This window comes from Pseudonaja textilis, chromosome 4 (genome assembly GCF_049901715.1).
Source record: "Pseudonaja textilis isolate UNSWEBS1 chromosome 4, rPseTex1.2, whole genome shotgun sequence".
Lineage (NCBI taxonomy): Eukaryota > Metazoa > Chordata > Lepidosauria > Squamata > Elapidae > Pseudonaja > Pseudonaja textilis.
Window position 1 is genome coordinate 16,063,907 of NC_141993.1, and position 20,992 is coordinate 16,084,898.

General features: G+C 40.9%; 1 long non-coding RNA gene and 1 other non-coding gene across 2 annotated transcripts in view; one reads left to right on the forward strand and one right to left on the reverse strand.

Annotated features, from left to right (window-relative positions):
• LOC148125760 (uncharacterized) overlaps positions 1–20,992 on the forward strand; it is a 70,835-nt gene that overhangs the window by 31,443 nt on the left and 18,400 nt on the right. The window lies entirely within an intron of this gene.
• Positions 19,777–19,883, reverse strand: LOC113444714 (U6 spliceosomal RNA). The gene has a single exon (XR_003375287.1). It is a non-coding gene; the product is annotated as a U6 spliceosomal RNA (small nuclear RNA).

Here is a 20,992-nt window from a genome sequence, read left to right on the forward strand (position 1 = left end):
TTAACATAACATTTGTTAGGTGAAATTCTACCCAGCCTGAGAATGACTAGAGGAGAGGTTGCAACTACAGGTAGCCATCTACTTACAACAATTCATTTAGTGACCATTCATAGTTACAAGGCACTTGTGATGACCCGGGGCATGGCACAAAAGCAACAAAGTCACAAAAGTAGGTAAAGTCCCTTTAATATCTCCAACTTGGCCCCCAATGTCCAGTCATCATTGGCTGGAGAAAAAACTCTCCCAAGAACAGTTTTGAAAGGGAAGAAATTCAGTTTGAATCCAAAGTCCATATAAATTATAAACAAAAACCAACATAAAACCACGCTGCAGCAATTAATGAGACAGGGCAGGATAAGAAATTGAAAACTTCAAAAGATAACAAAACACATACAGTTGGGAGGACGTCAGAACCCAGATAAGTCTTTGACAAACCAAAATAATTCACACTTTGCTTCCAGCAAGGTGCTATGCGCAAACGCCCCTTTTAAAATCCTGTTTTCCCAGCTACAGCTAATGAAGGGAATCAGGGCCCTTTTCTCCCCCGTAACTCATGTTGCTCCCTTCTCCATTCCTCCCTATGTGCCCTAGGATGCAGAGGGGGTGAGCCTGGGTCTTCCTCTGAATGCCCAGCTGGACTGTGTCCTTCCCCAGTTTCTTCCACAGCCAATGGAGCCACATTCCCACTCCCTGTCAGCTGCTCAATCTCCCCCGCATAATCAGGTTCCAACAGGGGCATGATAGCACTGAAAAAAATGGCTTAGGACCATTTTTCACACTTACGACTGTTGTAGCATCCCTCACGGTCATATAATCAAAATTCAGATGATTGGCAATTGATTCATATTAATAACAGTTGCAGTGTCCAAGGGTCATGTGATCATCACAAAAGGTGTGGGAAGCCTGGTTCACTTAACAACCGTGTTACTAACTTAACAATTGCAGTGATGCACTTAATAACTGTGGCAAGGAAGGTTGGAAAAGGAGGCAACATTCACTTAATAACTGCCTCGCTTAGAAACACAAATGTTGTTTTCCCAAGTTGAGGATTATCTGTATTTATCCAGTTATACAATGCCAAAAATGAATTTTCCCCTCTATTTGCATTAAGAAGGAAATTGCCATTAATGCAATTATATTCGTCTTCTGAGATAAGTGGCTCATTTTTGTAAAAATAATGTATGGGAGTAAAAGGATTCCAATTTCCATGTAGCAGTTTTAATAGTTCAACCTCCAAGCTTACCTTGTAGCTACTAAGCAAAATTATTCCAAAGTTGTAAACTTCCAGGATTTATGTTTTGACTCTGGGGTTTACATAAATGCAAACAAATAAACTCTCCCTACACTGCCACGTCCGTCTAAAACCTGTAGATTTCTCTTTCCCCAATCCACAGGTGCCTTTAACATCCTTATAGGTATTTGTACATCCTGTGCAGAGGTTCAAAGGTAAAAAAAAATGTTCTGTGGAATCTGTGGACTTGCATCTTCCATCAATTGGCCAATGTTTAAGCCACATGTATATACACTGTCTTACATATTGGCAAAAAAATCAGAAAATAAAATACAGGCTGAATAGTCAAGATCTTGTTGATGATCCAAGCTCTGTAAAGGACCTTGGAATACTCATCTCTAATGATCTAAGTGCTAGAGCCCACTGTAACTACATAGCCAAAAAGGCATTAAGAGTTGTTAACCTAATCTTATGTAGCTTTTTCTTTGGTAATATCACACTAAGCGCAACAAGCGAGGATGTGAAACTGGCAATTTGCGAAGGAGTCTGAATCGCGCAACCCAGCTGACAATTAACTGGGAACGACCGGGTGTGCATTCATAGAATGCGCTATATAAGTTAACTTCCCGTCTCCTTGGACAAAGCCAAAAAGGCGTTAGGGGTTGCTAACCTAATCCTGCGTAGCTTCTTCTCTGATAATATCACACTACTAACTAGAGCATACAAAACATTGGCTAGACCAATACTCGAATACAGCTCATCAGTCTGGAACCCACATTACGTATCCGATATTAACACAGTTGACAAAGTCCAGAAATATTTCACAAGAAGAGTTCTCCACCCCTCTACTCGTTGCAGAATACCTTATGCCACCAGACTTGAAATTCTAGACCAAGAAAACCTAGAACTATACCGCCTTCGGTCCAATCTAAGTATAGTGTATAAAATCATACATTGCAATCTCCTAGCTGTCAATGAATACTTCAGCTTCAATTATAACAACACAAGAGCACACAATAGATACAAACTCAAGGTTAATCGCACCAAACTTGATTGCAGGAAATATGACTTCAGCAACAGAGTGGTCAATGTCTGGAATACTCTACCTGATTCTGTGGTTTCTTCCCCAAACCCCAAAAACTTTAACCTTAGACTGTCTACTGTTGACCTCATCCCTTTCCTAAGAAGTCTGTAGGGGGCGTGCATAAGCGCACCAACGTGCCTACTGTCCCTGTTCCACTGTTTCTTTTATATATATACATATTTATTTTTCTTATATGTATCCATGTATTCATAACTATGTTTTTACTTATACCTATTATCTTGTAAGCAATTGATAAACCAAATAAATAAAAATAAAATAAAATTTTCACATAACAGAATCACGGGTGGGATTCTCCTGGTTTGGACCGGTTCGGGCGAACCAACGATCAGCTGGCTCTAAACTGGTTCGCTCCGACGAGCATGTGGACTGGTCCTCCCTGCTCTGTCCTGTGCTTTATATCTTTTTGTTAGAGCACAGCTGATTTGCGTGGCAAAGCAGTTTGCCATGCCTCAGCTGTTTTCTTCAGCTGAAGGTAAGTATTAGCTTTTTTAAATGTGGAGGATGCACGCAGCGGGCACGTTTGGTGCGCACACACACCCTCACTGAACCAGATGTTATACAGGTTGAATCCCACCACTGCATAGAATCCATAGCCAAATCCTATAAGGGTGTGTGTGTGTGTGTGTGTGTGTGTGTGTGTGTGTACACATTCTCTCTCACCTAAACACTTCTGTTGGATGCTACCAGGGGTGGGATTCAAATTTTTTAACAGCCGGTTCTGTGGGTGTGGCTTAGTTGGTGGGCATGGCTTAATGGTCATGTGACTGGCTGGGTGTGGCCAACTCAACATCACTCACATAGAGGCACACATCTCCTCTCCTGGCCTCTCATGACTGAGGGGATGCTGCAACAGTCATAAGTGTGAAAAATGGTCGTAAGTCACTTTTTTCAGTGCCATTGTAACTTTGAATGGTCACTCCACACAAGCAAAGTACCAGCAAAGGAGGGGAAAAAAACTCCAGAGAAGTTCCTGAGACAGGAAGTCTAGTCCTGCCAAGAATGTAATAAGGGTCAACAGAGAGGCAGTTTCTGTAAGCAACACCAGAATGTTTCCTTCCTGCCTTCCTTACAGGATTAGGCACTAATTTCTTCTAACAACCGGTTCTCCTAACTGCTTCGAATGTTAACAACCGGTTCTAGCGAATAGGTGCGAACTGGTAGAATTCCCCCCCTGGATGCTACATTCCAGAAAGGGTCAAAGAAAGAATGCCGATTAAAGTTAAGTGCTTGTAAAATAAGATAGCCTGATTTAAAAATTAGTACCCTACCTGCAAATACCAACCATTCTTTTTCAGACAGACACATACTGGTAGACACATTGCCTTCTTCTTGCTAGTAGTTACAGGAAAAGGGAAACTACAGAAAGGAGATAGGATAAGCCGAAGACACTGAGAGAGAAAGAGGAAAATAAACTGAGTAGAAATGAGGCAAGGAGAAGAATAAACTGAATAGGTGAAGGAAAAACAGGGAGAGTAAGTCAGGTCATCACAGTCCTGAGAACCAGTTTGCTGGACTGGTTAAGGGGGTCAGGCTAGAAACTAGGCCACTCTTCTGAATTCTCCTCATACTTTAGGCCCAGAACCCGTCACTCTCTCTCAGCCTTAAGAAGCAGGCAATGTTAAAACCACTTCCGCAAAACCTTTCCAATAAAACTGGAGGGATCTGTCCAGACAGTCTCTGAAAATTGGACACAACTGAACAGAAGAAAAAAAAAATTAAATCCTACCCTTTTTTTTCACGCAATCCAGAGGTGGAATTCAGCAGGTTCTGACCAGTTCTGGAAAACCAGTAGCGGAAATTTTGAGTAGTTCGGAGAACCAGCAAATACCACCTCTGACTGGAGATTTTACAGTATCCTTCCCCTGCCACGCCCACCAAGCCACGCCCACAGAACCGGTAGTAAAATCAATTGAATCCTGCCACTGATGCAGTCGCTATCTTAACAGTCAACCACACATAAAGAGTTACAACTCAAAAGACGACAGGGCCTTCCAAGTAAACACCAGAAAGGAATCTGCTTTTGAAACGCTATTTATACCTTTTGCCGATTGTTGTTCAGTATGGTCTATTCCAAAGGACTCCAACCTTGGCAACTTGAAGACTTGTGGACTTCAACTCCCAGAATTCTGGGAATTGTAGTCCACAAGTCTTAAAGTTGCCAAGGTTGGAGACCCCTGGTCTATTCTACTTAGCAAATGCAAGGTAATCTCTCCTCCCCATAATTCAGTCCAAAACCTATGCCTATATATCAGGTAAATGTCATAAACTGTTTAAGAGACTCCTGGAGTTTCAAAGTAGGCACTTCATATATCGTGTCTTTTCATCTCGTGGTTCAAATAAAACCTGATGTCAGGTATTCTTAGAATAAAAGCCCTTAATCAAAAGCAGTTCGAATTATTCTAAAACTTCACTCTCAGCGAAAAGTGGAGTAGATGAGAGCCTGCTATTGTTTTTCACCCTTTCTATTATGTTAAATCCCTTTTTAAGGACTCTTAATTCATCCCCACCTTCCTGGCAAAGTGGATTCTAAAGGAAGCGAAGAAAACCATGACATAATACAGGCGGAACTGTAGTTCTGCCAAGCACTTTTTAGTAATTAAAATATTAGGGGAACTTCAAAAAGTTAAAGGTGAGGGAAACTTCAAATAGCCTCTATGTCAGCCCTGAAGCCATTTTCCCCTGGCACCTTCAGGGCTGCCCCAGCGGAGAGGAATCAAGCTGTGGAACAGGAGGGGGGAAGTAGAGATAGCAATAGCACTTAGACTTATATACCGCTTTATAGTGCTTTACAGCTCTCTCCAAGCGGTTTACAGAGTCAGCCTATGGCCCCCAACAATCTGGGTCCTCATTTGACCCACCTCGGAAGGATGGAAGGCCGAGTCAACCTTGAGCCTGCTGAGATTTGAACTGCCAAATTGTAGGCAGCTGGCTGCAGAAGTAGCTTGCAATACTTCACTCTAACCACTGTGCCACAGAGGCTCTATAGATAGTTGGGGATTACAGCCAAAATAAAATTATTTCCTCTGAGAACCAAGGACTTTCCCACCAGGTGCGAGGAGATGGGATCTGAGACTAGGTGATTCTTGAACTGTGGCCTAACTGGACCATGTGATGAATCGCATGGGCAAGGAAAAGAAAGGAAAGGTTTTGAGTTGGGCTTCCCCAGATGTGCCAATATGACATGCCTAATAAATCTATACTTTGAGGAATATGCATGCCTTGGAGTTTGGATTCCCTTGGATGTGTTACTTGGAACCCTGAGACTCTACCAATACCTATCTGTGTATTAATTTAACAATTCTAGAATCTCCTTTCCCAAAAGAGGTAGAATTTCACCAACATGTCTCCGTATTTGATTTGTTGAAATGAGTATGCTATTTGGGAACGGAAGAATCGGTCTCGTTGACTGACTGACGTCACTGAAATGATACAGACCACCAATCATTTAATTTTCACACACTTATAGCTGCACACCTTGGCAGGAGAGATTTTCTCAGGACTATTCCCACGGTGATCGCACCAAGTTTAATAACTATCAGACAAAGCTTATGCTATCAATATTCGGTGTGTTCTCTACATCCAACTACAGTGCATGCCATCATGTGATATATCACCTTGGATAAAAATGCATCTGTGGGGTTAGCTAAGTTTGCCATAGCAATTTTAGCAATCATAGAGATAGATTTTCTCCTGGTTGATCTGTCCTGCACCTGATCCTTCAGGACCTCCAATGTTGCACCCGTCACCATGATAATTGAGCCTGCCTCTGACACTTTCCAGCAGTACCAACTTCTTCAGAGAACAAAGCCTTTTGTCCAAAATATGATAATTTGAACCGGGTTGTTTCTAACTTGAGTGAGTGACTCTGGATTCATTTTTGCTTGATCCATTTCTTTCTTGACTGTCTCTGGTATTCTCCAACACCAACGTTAAAAAGCATTAACATTCTTTCCATGCTCCTTCTTCGAAGTCCATATTTCATTTTCACAGCACGTCAAAAGGGAAAATAATTGGCTGGCATGATTCTGATCTGATTTTGGTCTTTGTCCATATAACTCCACCATGGCATTTGCAAGGCTTTCGTTGCTACAAGTGCTACTCTGCCGCATATTTCTCAGGCCAGGGGTTGCCTTTAAAATTGATAGCCTTAAAAAGCAGCAGCTCTCCACTACTTCAATACCCACAGTACCAGTCTGGTTGCTTGTACCTGTTGTCATTAATTTGGTCTTCTTTGTTTTTAATCTTAATCTTATTTTTTTTTCCACAATGCTCTTTGACTGTCATTACTGGAGCTTCCAGACCACTTGCATTTTTTCAGGTTTGCAGAACATTGGTCTTAGTCTAGTACAAAGTGTTGACATTTCTTCAGTTTTAAAGCCACGCTCATCTTCTCCAGTCTAGCTTCCCTCAATAATTATTTTATATGTCTGTTGAATAAATAAAGGGAGAGAATACAACTTTGTCCCACTTCTCTGCTGACCAGCAATCAAACTGTTTTACTACATTTCCTGCATACTATGGTTCCTTAACCCGTCTATAGGTTTTATATGATAAGGAGATTTTATTATTGATCGATTGATTGATCGATTGAAAACATTTGTTTAGCCACCCATTTTATAATCTACTCTGGGCAGCTCCCAATCAAAAGTATATCATATTAAAGCTATAAAACTTCTTGAGTTCTCATTTGCTTAAGTTCATTCTGTAACTTGACATGGTTGACCCATTGAAAGGCCTTTCTATAATCAATGAAGCACATATTAACCTTTAAAAAAATATTCTTTGACTTCCTCAATTATCTAAGCACCCATCAGCAATAATATCTTTTGTTCTTTGGTCTTTTCAAAAAACCAGTTTGAACATCTGGTATCTCTCTTTCCACGCAAGGTTTTAATTTCCTAAGTATTATTTTATTTACAAGCATGTAAAATTAAGGCTATTGTACAATAGTTGCACACTCTGTTAAGTTTCCTTTCTTTGGCATTGGTATGTAAACTGATCATTTCCAGTCCTTGACCACTGAGTTTTTCTCCAGATCTGTTGGTATAGTTAACCTTTCAGCTTGGTAATGACCAGACTGCAGATCTAATTCCATTTTCTAGGACTAGAGGTTTATTTAATTTATTTACATATCAAATGTAGAGATAGCCCATCTCACTCACAGGGTGATTGTAGGTTCCAGTAAGCTGGGAATATCTTCTAAAATACCTTGGAAGTTGACATTCCAATTGTACAGAACATTTCCAATCTTTGTTTGATCTTCCTTGAATCAATCACTCTCTGTTCATAGCCTCCTTTAATACACCAATCCAAGGTCAGAAACTTCTTCTCATTTCAGAAATCTTTAGGAAGACTTCCCTTGATTTTCTATGTCTGTTTCCACCTTCAATATGTTTAAGATGTCATTGCAATGCCGCTCATTGTCTCTTCTAACAGCTTTTTGAAATTCTTTGTTCAGTTTCTTCCTAAAACCTTTATCTCTCTTGGCTTCTGGACTCACCTCAGCAACTATACTAGATTGGATAATAAGGTATGGTTATGTGATGTCACTGTGGAATGTAGCCAATAAGGTATGTTCATGGGACAATGTTGCAGAGAACAAGGAAATCCCATCAAATTGCAAGCAAGGGCTCTGGAAGCAGGAGATGGTCAAAAAAAGTGAACCTCATGGCCACAAATGGGGTTTTTTTTTCCTTTCTTTTTTTCCTCTTCACGTTACAGAATTTTCACCAGCCCATAGAAATAAATATGACCGTTCGTTCCTGCGTCATTTTTGTTTTCCTGAGGAAAGCTTTCATCAACCAGCATAGGTCATTCTGAGCTACAAGAAATGAAGAGCATGACTTAGTAAGAAGCAATTCTGATGACTGGCACCCAGCAGTAATTTTTTTCAGAACGATTCTGTGAGTTAAATTAATCCCTGGCCATAATTCTTTCTGGCTGAGTAGGAACCTGGGTTTTTTTTTACAAAGCCTGAGGTCAAATTCAACTTGCATGCATTAAATTACTCTACAACACCCCACCCCCCCAAAAACAATAACATTTTCCTGGAAAGGGATTATAAGACATGTGGCTCCTAGTTTATCTGCCTGTCTTATTTGGCTTTCATGTCTAAAAGCCATAATTTCCATCTTTGCTATTTTAAAAAAATGAAATACAAAATCAATTCAGAGCAAAATGAATTTTCCATCTTTTTAACCAGCAGGTGATTCTCTCCCCCCCCCCGCCCATAAATTGCAGTAGCTCCACTAAAAATAGTTTAAAGCATACGATGCAGAGATGGTATTCAGCAGGTTCTGACCAGTTCTGGAGAACTGGTAGCAGAAATTTTGAGTACTTCAAAAAACCAGCAAATCCCACCTCTGACTGGCCCTACCTCCATCTATTCTCTACCTCCCAAGTCCCAGCTGATCAGTTGGGTCTCCTTTTGTTGCCCTGCACAGGAGAATGGAGCTGGAAAGCAAGTTAGTGGGCTGGGGAGGGAATGGGATTTTGTAGTAACTTTCCCCCTGGAGTGGGGAGGGAATGGAGATTTTTCAGTATCCTTCCCCCGCGACGCCCACCAAGCCACACCATACCCACCAAGCCAAGCCCACAGAACCGTAGTAAAAAATTTGAAATTTTGATAGGATGGTTCAGTGATTCACTCTAAAATGCATGTAATATCAAGTTTTGATCCTGGGAATCCATGCAGGGATTTGCTACTGGACAAAACCTGTGTACAGAGGCACCCCCCAAAATCCTGCAACACTACAACATCACACACTGACATTTAGCACTTTTGAGTGGTTTAAAGTTTAAAAAATGAAAACAGTGAGAGGAAAACAACGTTCTGTTTCAAATGGAGGAATCAACCTTCCTTCTACCTTGCTGCCATTGTAAATGTAAGGTGCAAACAATCAGATCCACAGGTGAAAAGTTAACTACTTTATTGCTTATGCTTATAACACAAGAATCTTCTCAGTGTAGTGCTTTGCACCTGGGTTAGACTAGATGGCATACAAGAAGGGTCCTTTTCTGCCTATGTAGAAATTCCAGGCTAATTCCCCATTTGACTCTCCCCACCACCACCCCACCCGGGGCTCAGCCAGTCTCTCTCTTACATTAAGATATTATACCCTGTAAAATCATCATCTGAAAACACCTTAATCTTAATTTGTGAAGACAGACAGCTGGTTGATATTTGAAACCAAAGATGGGCAGGAAATAAAATCTAAGGCTGCCAACATTATTGCAATAAACTGAAGCTATTAAACAAGGGGAATAGGATACACTTTGGGGCATAGAGGAGAAATAGCTCCAAAGAATCTATGAGTATATTGCAGAGGTAACTCGCACATCTTATGCTAGGACACCAGAAGCATTGCATAAGCAACATCCCAACCACAGCAACCTTACTCCACCCTGTTGACTGCAACATGAGCTGGGTGTTGGCACAGTCATTTATCTAATGATTCCACCATCTGTCAAGTAAAGAAATGTTCTTGTGGGGAACATCTTCAGGCCCATTTTAGAGGCCTTCTTGGAAAGCTCTTGCGTTAATCACTTCCTTATTTCCCAGTATTTTTTTCCACTTTGCTAGCATTCTATGGAAAGCATATATCATAGCTGCAGTGCCCTGAGTTACTTTATGAAGAAAAGAATGACCTCTGAAGAGCAATGCATAAAAACAGGCATGTTTTGTTCAACTCACTGAAGGACAATCATGGTGGGGATGTGTATCTTGACTATAGGTTTGCTTCCCGGAATTGTAGATGTTCCATTGCTGGAGGTGTTTAAGAAAAGATTGGACAACCAGTAAGGACTCCTTATGCATGGTGGTGGTGGGGAAATGAAAACTGTAGGATAAGATGATTGAATACTTCTTGGATGATGGTATGATCATCAGTTATTGCTGTTTCAAAATGCCAGCACTGGAAGGGAGAAAAGCCAAGAATCTAATTTTTCTGTCCTTTCTTCTTTACTCTTTGTAAACGTTCTCCTCGTTCAGTTCTCAATGTTCTACACTTCATGCTTGTACTAATGTGAGTTAAGTAATGATTATAAAGTGAGGCGATTCTTTAGAGTCAAGGAAATATCAACTGATCCTTTAATTAGGAAATATCTTTATTTAATGTACTTTTTAAAAAAGCAAAGACCAATTAATGAGGCCAGGTCTGGCGGTAGAAGGAATGGCATCATAAATGAGGCATCCTTGATACTTCCTGTTCATTTAACAATTGAACTCCTTTCAGAATTCAGTTTGGATATATGATCATCTCTTGTCAATGTGCTTAAAGCCTCTGCTCTCTGGGATGAGTGAACATATATTTAATTATTATTTTAGACCGCCTCTTCCACCAAAAGCAATAGAACAAATCAAGGAGTTGAAGCAAAACCTCAAGACTGATACATTTTAAATATTCCAAACTTATTTTTCCCCCAGAATTGGCAGGTCTCTGATTAAATGGTTATATGGAATACATTTTTCTTTCCTCATAGTGTGAAACTTTGCAACAAGTTAGAAAAGATTGATGTGGGGCTTTCCAAGGCTGAATTTGGAGTCTTTGGTATGCATTTGTCTGCTTTGCAGTATATAGGAATATTTTCCCCCTTTTTGGTTTGGGAAAGGGTTGTTTTCCTCTTGTTATTTGAATGAGTTTCATGCAGCTTAAACTATTCCGTACAGTTTCAAGCCACAATAATGCATAAGCATCCTGAAAGCCAGACTTAAATGAGTTTTATAAGCCTTTCCTTGGTTCAAATTTTTATGAATCTGGAAACGTGGGAAAAAAGGCCCCCAAACAAACTTTAAGAAGCAGTTAAAAATGTATCTTGGCCTCGCCTTCTCTAATGTTTATAGCACATTGGTGAGTGTGGAATAACTCAGAGGTCACTGCTTGTCTCTGCATTGCCCCGTGTCTTTCCCAGAAAGTTTCTTTTTGGCTGGGGGGAAGAGAAGGGGCCAAGTGCTCTTAAATTCCCACAGAGAAGCCAGAGGTAGAATTTCTTTCACATTAGAAGGAGTCAAAGTCAACAATATTCTCCCACGTAAGCATGAAACTGCTCTTTCAAGGAGAAAGGAAGGCACCCGTACCTCAGCGAGAGAAACATCTTAGGGTAACTGAAAGTTAGACTTAGGATGCCTGTCATTCAACCTGTGTCTCCGTTTGATAAAAGTCTATTTAGATACATACACTCAAAATTAATTGATTTTATCCCGTCAAATCGTTTTTTGATTCTTAGCAATCACATACATAGATTTTTGTCCTCACCTGTTCTTTGATGCGCTCATCACCTCTGTACCTGATTCCATCTCCTTTGTTGCTGTTTGTTCTCTTTTCTGCTTCCTTTCACCTTCCCGGCATTAGAGCCAGCATTACAGGTAGTCCTCGAGTTGCAACCTTTTCATTTCATGACCGTTTGAAGGTACACAGCACTGAAAAAAGTGACTTATGACCATTTCTCACTCTTACAACCATTGCAACCTCTTTATTGCCACATGAACAATAGTTTGGTTGCTAGGAAATGGGCTCATATTTATGATGGCCGTGGTGTCTCAGGCTCATGTAATCTCCTTTTGCAATTTTCTGATCAGCAAAGCAGAGGTGGTATTCAGCAGGTTCTGACCAGTTCTGGAGAACTGGTAGCAGAAATTTTGAGTAGTTCGGAGAACCGACGAATACCGCCTCTGACCGGAGATTTTACAGAATCCTTCCCCTGCCCACCAAGCCACGCCCACAGAACCAGTAGTAAAAAAATTTGAAGCAAAGTCAATGGGGAAGCCAGATTCAATTTTACAACCATGTTACTAACTTAACAACTGCAGTGATTCACTTAACATCAGTGGCAAGAAAGGGCATAAAATGAGGCAAAACTCAGTTAACAACTGTCTTGCTTAACAACATAAATTTTAGGCTTAACTGTAGTCATAAGTTGAGGACTACCTGTGTAATTTATGAATTAATCAAGTAATTTTTCTGAGGCAAGTTTTGCATGCTCATTTTAGAGCAATTAAATAAGAAGCAACTTAATGACATTCATCTTTTTTCCTCACTTTACAACTGAGATCCTATTTTAAAATTAAAGAAACTTGTGGGAAGACTGAAATCAAATCAAATCAAGTTTATTACAGTCAAAGAGACCAGAGACTAGAACAAATAAAAATACTCAAGGAATATCCAGTTAAAAAGTCTAGAATAAAGTAATAAATAATAGACAAAATCTATCTTAAAATCACAATTTGATATCCAATCTGTCAGTTACACATGGCCTAACTATAATACTACAATATCAATCCTTAAACTGTGAGGCCCGTAGTCATTAAATCCTAAAATGCAAAAGAATAGGAATGCAAAAGGGTTTGCTACATTAGTTGTGTAAAATAGCTATGGTGGATTAATCATGTGTTTCACTCATGGGACATATTTGCATGAGAAGGAACACAACAATCAGTGGATCTTTTGCAATGTGTATTCCAGAGATACAGGGCCTTGTTTGGTAAATAATCTTTGCATGTTGACCTTTAATAATTGTGTGGTCTGTATGGTCTGAAAATGAAACACCACACATGCCATTCTTAACTTATCAAAGGTGACTTCATGACTGTATTCTTCCCCAGAATGAGGTGGCTTCTTACCAGCCTAAAACAAGGGGCAAATCTGCCGATTGCACAGTGGTTTAATCCGCGTGAATGACATGTGTGGAACAGAATAAAAGAAACCTATAGAAAAGACGGTATGCAATGGTTCTATATTATATTAAAAAAAGATTTTTATAAGTCCGGCCCTTTTTCATAATAGGGAAAATACATTAACAGTAGCCTTCTTTAACCTGGCATTTTCCCAGATTATGACCCAAGAATTCAGAGTTATACTGTTCCACAAGAATTTTGCTGAAAGTATAAGGACTAAAAGAGAAACTGTTTGGTGTAGTGGTTAAAGCACCAGACTAAAAATTAATAAATCAGGATTTATTTGTTTGTTTGTTTATCAAACATGTACAAGACAACAAGTATAAATATGAACATAAACAAGAACAAAGGGAGTAAATACAGATAAATGGGGACAGTAAGATAGGGACGATAGGCACACCGCTGTACCTATGCATGCCCCCTTTAAGGACCTCTTAGGAATGGGGTTGAGGTCCACAGTAGACAGGTTGAAGCTGTGAGGGGTTGAGGCTGTAACAATGGAGTTGCGTAGGGCATTTCAGGCATTGACCACTCTGTTGCTGAAGTCATATTTTCTGCAATCGAGTTTGAAGTGGTTTTACCTTGAGTTTGTATCGGGTGTTTGCCCGTGTATTATTGAGATTGAGACTGAAGAAGTCATTGACAGGTAAGACATTGTAATAGACCATTTTGTGTACTATGCTTAGATCGGACTGCAAGTGGCACAGTTCTAGATTGTCCCAGCCCAAATTTTCGAGCCTGGAGGCAAAGGAAATTCTATTGTGAGTGGAGGAGTGGAGTACTTTTCTCGAGAAATACCTCTGAACCTTGTCAATTGTGTTACTGTCCGATATACAGTGCAGGTTCCAGGCAGACGAGCTGTACTTGAGAATTGGTCTGGCAAAGGTTTTGTGTGCCCTACAATTCAATATTGCCAGAGAAGAAGCTTCGCAAATTAAGATTAGCAACTCTTAAAGCCTTTTTGGCAATGTTGTTGCAGTGAGCTCTGGTGCTTAAATTGTTTGATATAAGTACTCCTAGGTCCTTGACAGAGTGAGGGTCATCTACAGGATCGTTTCCTCCTAACTTATATTTGATGTTCTGGGTTTTTTTTTTTTTGCCAATGTGTAGGACAGAGCATTTGTTAGTTGAAATTTGGAGTTTCCAATTGCACGACCATTCTGACACATAGTCAAGGTCGCTTTGGAGGGCAACAGCATTGTCAGTGGTGTTAAATAATTACATCATCATGTGAATTCTAGCTCCGCTTTAGGGACAAAGCCAGCTCTGGTCACCTTGGACCAGTCAATCCCTCTCAGCCTAGGAAGAAGGCAAGGGCAAACTGCTTCTGAAAATCTTGCATCGAAAGATTTGTGTTTGATAACCATGGTGATTCAAATTCCAAAATCTTGCCAAGAAAAATGCAGAGACTAGTCTAGGCAGTTGACAGGAGTCAACAATGACTTGATGGCACACACACACACACACATCATATATAGAGAGGGGGGGGAGGGAGGGAGGGAGGAAGGGAGAAGAAGAGGGAGAGAGAGAGGCTGAAAGGTGCATGAAAATAAGGCTGCCTATATACGCCTGCTACCTCCACTTCTCATCCTTTATGCTGTCAGTTGGAGCTTGGAAATATGTAGAAGAGCTGGGCTTGGGTTCCTTTGAATCTAGAACAGGGAGGTCAAAATCAGGGCCCAGGGGCCAGCTCCAGCTCCTGGGGTGCTTATATCTGGTCCATGGACCACCATGAAAACAGCAAAGGACCACCCCATGGTGCCTCTGTCAGTGAAAATGGCGCTCAGGAGGGCTGCATGCATTTTCACTGGCAGAAGGTTGCAGGAGGCCATCACAACCCAAACTCTGACACAGAGCTCAGAAGCCCGTTTTCTCTGGCAGAGCACTTGGGCCACCACAGATGCTCCCGACACAAATGACGTCGAGTTGGCCACTCCCACCCTGGCCATGCCCACCCCAGCCCCTGAGGTCAAACACACTGATGCGGCCCTCAATGAAATTGAATTTGACACCCCTGATCTAGAATATCTAGTAAGGAGGTTCCAGAAGAAGCTCACTTGTGTTCAAGGGAATGTAAGTACAGTTCCTCTTACATTTCCCAGCTGAACACATCAAAGTTGGGAAGAGTTGAAGACATTGGAGTGTGCACTCATCTGTTCTCTACCCTATTTCAACCCCCCATCAATTCAAAGCAAATGCAAAAGGAGGATCATGGCCAATGGGAATTCTGGGGATTGTTGCTATTACACATCTAAAGGATGGTAAACTGGACCATAATTTAGAAAATTATGGGAAATTTAAACAAAATGGTTGCTTTATAAACCCAGTGTTTCAATTACTATAATCTTAATTTGGCAAGGAAATGATGCATTACGTATAATTCTAGAACAGGGGTCTTCAAACCTCAACCTTTAACACTTGTGGACTTCAACTCCCAGAATTCCTCCTCCAGTCATGTTAGCTCAGGCATTCTGGGAGCTGAAATCCACAAGTCTTCAACTTGCCAAGTTTGAAGACCCTTGTTCTAGAATATTGCTGTGCTGGAGTTCTTAGGTAGAGGTGATTTATCATCGTTTGCTATTCAAACTGGAAAAGTGACTTTAGTTGTGGCAAAAATATTTAACTATTGGAAAACATAATAAATTATTGTTTCTTAAGTGGTGAGGATGGCAGAAAAGATTACTGACAGTTCACTCCTTTCTATCCAGGAGATACCATATAAGCAATGCTTGAGGCCACAGTATTGTCTGGGATGCTACACATCTTCTTCACAACCTGTTTTCTCTGTTACCTTCTGTGAGGGGGCTTCATGGTATCTGAAGCAGAGCATCTAGATTCAGTCACGGTTTTGTTCCATACAGTATCAACCTTGTGATACCGTACATACCTCAAGTTTCCTCTTTCCGCTTTGTATTCAAGATGGACAGTGCTTAATATTAATATATACTTATATGTTAGGGTGTGTAAGTGTATATGTATGCATATGTATATAGCATGTCTATATATGTGTGTATGTGTATGTATGTGGCATATGTATATGTGTTGTATATGTGTACACTTTTGAGAGCAGGCAACAGAATTTCATTTTTAATGTGTGTCAGTGTGTCCAAAGAAAAAAATAACAAGTTTTCTCTCTTCTCTTCTCTTCTCTTCTCTTCTCTTCTCTTCTCTTCTCTTCTCTTCTCTTCTCTTCTCTTCTCTTCTCTTCTCTTCTCTTCTCTTCTCTTCTCTTCCCACTCCATCCCACCCTACTTCAACTCATCTCATCTCATAGGTCGGGGCAACTTTAAAATCTGTGGACCTCAACTCCCAGAATCTCAGAGTTGAGGTCGACTCATGTTAAAGTTGCCCAGGTTGAAAAACCTTGAAACAAGCCATGGTTTTCTTTATGGTTTCATTCTTTGTTCTTTTTGGATACCCTTCCTGGGCCTCTGCTAGCTCTAGCCTAAACCATAACAGGACAGACTCTGGGGCTCCTGACCTGCCTGTTAAGATTAAAGGCTTGGATGCCAGCTTATCTCTTGGCCGGGCCTCCTGCTCTAGAGGGAAGCAGCAGAAGGGATGGTTTGGATTCCTGGAGGCAAATTCCAGTTTGGAGTGGTCTGACTATTCAGGGCAGAGGCTGTGTTGGGAGGAAGTGCGATTTGTCCATTGTTGGCCTTCAGCCATCAAAAGAGCTCAGCAGGGTGGGAAACATGACACCTGTCCCTTGGCAGTCATTGCAACCCTGCCTGCTCATCTTGCATAAATGTCCTGCAGGAAAATACAGACAGAAAATGACGGGAAAGAAAGTTTCTTTAAAAACAAGCAAGCTTCTCCAAGCTATCTGGGGGAGAAGGCAGCCCTCATCTCAATCTAGTGAGAGATAGATTTGTTTGTTTGTTTATCAAACATGTACAAGACAACAAGTATAAATATGAACATAAACAAGAACAAAGGGAGTAAATACAGATAAATGGGGACAGTAAGATAGGGACGATAGGCACACCGCTGTACTTATGCATGCCCCTTTTAAGGATGACCAGAATCGAGCCCAGCATCTCCACTGCAGAGCAAGGCAATTTTCAAGTGAGTTTTGCTCCATTGTACAACCTTTGGGGCTGCTGTTAAATGAATCACTGCAGTTGTTAAGTGAATCCTGTGGTCATTAAGGGAATCTGGCTTCTCCCATTGACTTGTTTATTGTAAGCCAACTAGGAGAGTCACAACTAATGATCACACGATCCCAGGACAGTTCATAAGTACATGTCAGTTGCCATGTGTTTGAATTTTGATTATATGACCATGGGGATACTGCAACAGTCATAAGTGTGAAACTGGTCATAAGTCACTTTTTTCAGTGCCATTGTAACTTTGGTCAGGGCTACCTGTATTTAAGTTTCCATCTCTCCTTTTCTCAGGAGAGCTTGTTCACTGGATGGATATCATTTTTAAGGAAATTTTATCTTGGGGGTAGATCATTTTTTTTTTTTGAGTTCTGCATTCTTATCAGCAGACACCAGATTAGAACTGGGAATATTTGATCTGTATAGAGTTTTGTTTTGTGACAAGCGACTTAGCATAATAGAACAATGGATTGATAATTATGCCATATTTGGATGCTTTTTTTAAAAACCCACCATGCATTCATCCACAGGTGCTCCTTGAGTGTTATCAATATGAAAATATAAAGACCAGACCACCTGCAAATGCTTGTAGTTAACAGTTAAAAGATAATCAGAGTTGGAAGGGACCTTGTAGGCTATCTAGTCCAACCCCCTGCCCAAGCAGAAGACCCTACACCATTTCTGACAGACGGGACTCCAATCTCTTCTTGAAAGTCTCAAGTGATGACTCTCCCACTTCTGAGAGCAACTTCTGTTCCATTGGTTGATTGTTCTCACTGTCAGAAAGTTTCTCCTTATTTCCAGGTTAAATCTCTTCTTGTTCAGTTTCCATTCATTATTCCTTGTCTGGCCTTCAGGTGCTTTGGAGAATAGCTTGACCCCTTCCTCTCTGTGGAAGCCCCTCAAATATTGGAAGACTGCTATCATGGTCCTTCTCTTCCTGAGACTAGCCATGCCCAGTTCCTGCAACCGTTTTTCATATGTTTTAGTCTCCAGTCCCCTAATCATCCTGGTTGTTCTTCTCTGTGCTTTTATACTTTTTATATCCAAGTGACTTTTCCTACTTAGCTTTTTTCTGTCTCCTTCCTGCTTCTCTGCTGGTTCAGTTCCCCCAGAAATGTCTTCCTGCTAACCCCAAACAGCTGAATGTCTCGCTTAGCTATGTCCCAATAACAGAACAAATGCTCAACACAATCTTGAGGACAGTTGTGCGTGTGAACAGGTTTGTGCCTGCACATGTTTCGATCAGAGTTGTAGAAAGCTATAAATCTAATTTAGACATGGATAGATATGGAATAGGGGTTGGCTTAGTGATTCCAAGTTGTTTTTCCCAGCTTGGCATTAGAGTGTAGCACAGTGAGAAGTGGAGAAATTCACAGGGAAAACCATTCTGGCTTAATGGGTCATTACTACCTCATGAAAATAGCATCATTCCAACTATAAAACATAGACTTTGTATAGCATTAGGAAGTAGCACATAGTGTTACCCCTGATGGATGAATAAACTGCTGAAACTAGCTAAATGTTTTTGGATGATGTAGAACTTTTTCTCGTTTCTTTTGAAAATAAGGGGTGTTGGTCCGGACGATCTTTAGTCTGCATTGAAAAGCACTACAGTTTTCACAATGTGCTGAGTCTGCAGCTCAACCAACATTCTCTGAATGCCATGTATTAGTCTTTGCTAATCCTCTTCCTGTATAATAGAATGCTGTGTGTTCCGCATATTTTGGTGCCGCCGCATACTCGTTTTCTCTGGAACAGGTAGCTATTAATAGCTGTCTTTCGGCTGATTCACAATCCATTTCTTTTATAATTGGAAGTCAAGACAAATTGAAATTTTCAGCAGATCTGCACACGTTGTAAAGGAAGAAGAAGCATATACTTGGCTGAAACTCAAAACCTTCTTCCTTGTTTTAAAGCAAAGACTGTGACTCTGGACATGACTGGGACAACTCACGAGACCATTTCAACAAAAGCAAACTCATCCAAACTCATATTCCTTTCAACACGTTGTTGCATTGACTAGCTTTTGGAGCAGGACCTGGAATATAATCCCTTTTCCGCTTTGTGATGCATTAAGTGCGATGGAAGAAACCAGCATGTGATTTGATCAGATAACAATCGAACCTCTCAAAGGAATATCCTACAGCAAAGGTCCCCAATCTTGGCAACTTTAAGACTTGTGGACTGCAACTCCCAGAATTCTGGGAGTCGAAGTCCACAAGTCTTAAAGTTGCTAAGTTTGGAGACCTCTGTCCTAAAAGCATGAAGCAATTCCTTGACAGTAAAGTCTTGGCAGATCTCCATGCTGATGACTTTCAGGAGATTGGTTAACTTCCTTCCAACATTGCTTTATGCTCCCTTCTAGTATGTAATTAGATAATATGCTTACCCCAGTAAACTGGCAGTTTAGCTGTGTTCAGGAATCATTCAGATGTCTGTAGATTTCAGGGAATTTATGCACGGGATGTCTGCCTATTTATTATATTTATACTCCAGCATTATGCTTCTAGGTATCTTTCAACACTTGCACAAAATGCACAGTGTAAACTACTACAATAATTTCAGTTTAGTTAAACTTAGAAATTAACTACAAATTAAAATCAGTATTGTTGGAAACAATGAACACAGAAGTGGTATTCAGCAGGTTCTTTTTTTTTTAAAAAAAATGGAACGCTTCACGAATTTGCGTGTCATCCTTGCACAGGGGCCATGCTAATCTTCTCTGTATCGTTCCAATTTTAGTATATGTGCTGCCGAAGAGAGCACAGCGGGTTCTGACCAGTTCTGGAGAACCGGTAGCGGAAATTTTGAATAGTTCAGAGAACAGGCAAATACAACCTCTGACTGGCCCCGCCCCCACCTATTCTCTGCCTCCTGAGTCCCAGCTGATCAGCTGGGTCTTCTTTTGTTGCCCTGCACAGGAGAACGGAGCTGGAAAGCAGGTTAGTGGGGTGGGGAGGGAATGGGGATTTTCCAGTATACTTCCCTTGCCACGCCCACTAAGCCATGCCCACCAAGCCACCAAGCCACACCCACCAAGCCAGTCCACAGAACCAGTAGTAAACATTTTTGAATCCCACCACTGCATGAATACTTAGAAGCTTAACAAAAAATAAATAAGTACATTTGCCATTGTTTTAGGCACTGGGAGAGTGAGGCCAACTGATCTCCTTAAAATTAGCCTGCCATAGCTTGGGAACCAATTAGAAGGCCCTGTTTTCAGGATGAAACTGCTGAGTTCCTGATACTGCTACATCAGGGCTGTCAACCTCCCAGCCCACAGACCAGATGCTTCACATGTTGGCCAAGCCCAAGCCGGGTTTAGTGAAGGGGAAAGACGTCCCTCCCAAATTCCCAGGCACTGAATGTGGCAGCCCAGAAGCCTCAAAGAAAAAAATGGCTTCCAAGCTGACAGGGCCAACGTGAGTTTGACACATCCCTCTACTACATCTTCAAAAGGGCTGTGTGATGCTAACTAGTGGGAATTATTAGATCATTGTAGCCCAATCTACTTGGGTAAGAGTTTAAAGCAAGGGTCTTCAATCTTGGCAAGTTTAAAACTTGTGGACTTCAACTCCCAGAATTCCTGAGCCAACATGACTGGAGGAGGAATTCTGGGAGTTGAAGTCCACAAGTCTTAAAGCTATCAAGTTTGAAGACCACCCCCCCGCCCCGGTTTAAAGGAAAACTATGCAAGAAACATTGATCCACCCTTGAGTTTTGAGTAGCACGGCATTTTAAGGAGTGAGCAAGGCTACAATAAAAAAACAAGCTAAATTTGATTCAACTTTAACTGCGTTAAAATTACTTTAAGACAATTCATATTGGTGCCTATATATTTAATTCATTTTTCTGTCCCAGTTAAAAAAAAGAAA